Source organism: Brassica napus, chromosome C9 (assembly GCF_020379485.1).
Source record: "Brassica napus cultivar Da-Ae chromosome C9, Da-Ae, whole genome shotgun sequence".
NCBI lineage: Eukaryota > Viridiplantae > Streptophyta > Magnoliopsida > Brassicales > Brassicaceae > Brassica > Brassica napus.
The window spans coordinates 35,185,579-35,186,613 of record NC_063452.1 but is presented as its reverse complement, the minus strand read 5'-3'; the positions used below and the strand labels follow the sequence as shown (position 1 = coordinate 35,186,613).

Genomic DNA, 1,035 nt, shown 5'->3' with positions numbered 1-1,035 from the left:
CCTGAACCTGCTGACCCTGCAACAGCTGTTGCATCATCATACCCAGACCCTTCAGCTCATCTGATTGACTGTTCTCGGTAGCTGGAACAGCTTGCCGATTGTTCTTCGGTTGTCGATGGTTCTGGTTCTGAATATGCCCGGCCGTAGCTTGCTCCATGCTGAAAACGTGCTCTTGGTTGTTTTTCAGTAGCTGATCAACCTTGGCAGTCAGCTCATCTATCTTCTGGGTGTCAGAACTGTTCCCTTTCTTGGAGCAATCACTCTCCTCGTTCTTATTGGCTGAGGTAACAGCCATGTTCTCAATTAGCTCAAACGCTCTATAAGTGGTCTGAGTCATGAAGTCTCCATTGCTTGCAGAGTTCATAGCACTCTGAAATTCCCAGTCAACTCCATCATAGAAAATTTCCAAAAGGTAGTTGTCATCAAATCCATGCTGAGGACATTCTCTGCGATAGTCATTGAACCGCTCCCATGCGTCGCAGAAAGGCTCATCAGTGAGCTGTCTGAAGGAGGTGATCTTGTTCCTCAATGCAGCTGTTCTCGCCTTAGGGTAGAAATGGTTGAGGAACGCTGATCGGACCTGTTACCATGAAGTGAGAGAGCCGGTAGGGAGAGAGTTCAACCACCGTGCAGCTTTTCGATCAAGAGAGAATGGGAATAACATGCCCCTGATGTAGTCTGGTGGAACACCATTCGCGCAAGTGAAACTGCAGACTTTTTCGAAGCTCTCAATATTCTCCATTGGAATTTCTTTAGAGAGACCAGAGAACACCTTTCTCTGTACTAGACCGATCAAAGCAGGCTTGATCTCGAAGTCCTGCCTGGTGCAGGGTGGAGGAACTATGGCAGAACGAGTTGTAGGGATGTTGCAAGGAAGGTTTCTCTGCCCGATTAGAACAGTCTGCGCCTGCTGTTCCTGCTGCTGCTGCTGAGCAGCTTGTTCCTGCGCTTGAATGGTCTGCTGCGACGGTTGCATCTGCTGCTGCAGCTAGATCATCCTGATTGGCGTGATCACCCATAGTGGTGTCGGTTTGC

At 49.1% G+C, this 1,035-nt stretch overlaps 1 non-coding gene across 1 annotated transcript; it reads left to right on the top strand.

Annotated features, from left to right (window-relative positions):
• Positions 1-425: 425 nt before the first annotated feature.
• Positions 426-532, top strand: LOC125593663. The gene has a single exon (XR_007329563.1). It is a non-coding gene; the product is annotated as a small nucleolar RNA R71 (small nucleolar RNA).
• The last annotated feature ends 503 nt before the right edge of the window (positions 533-1,035 follow it).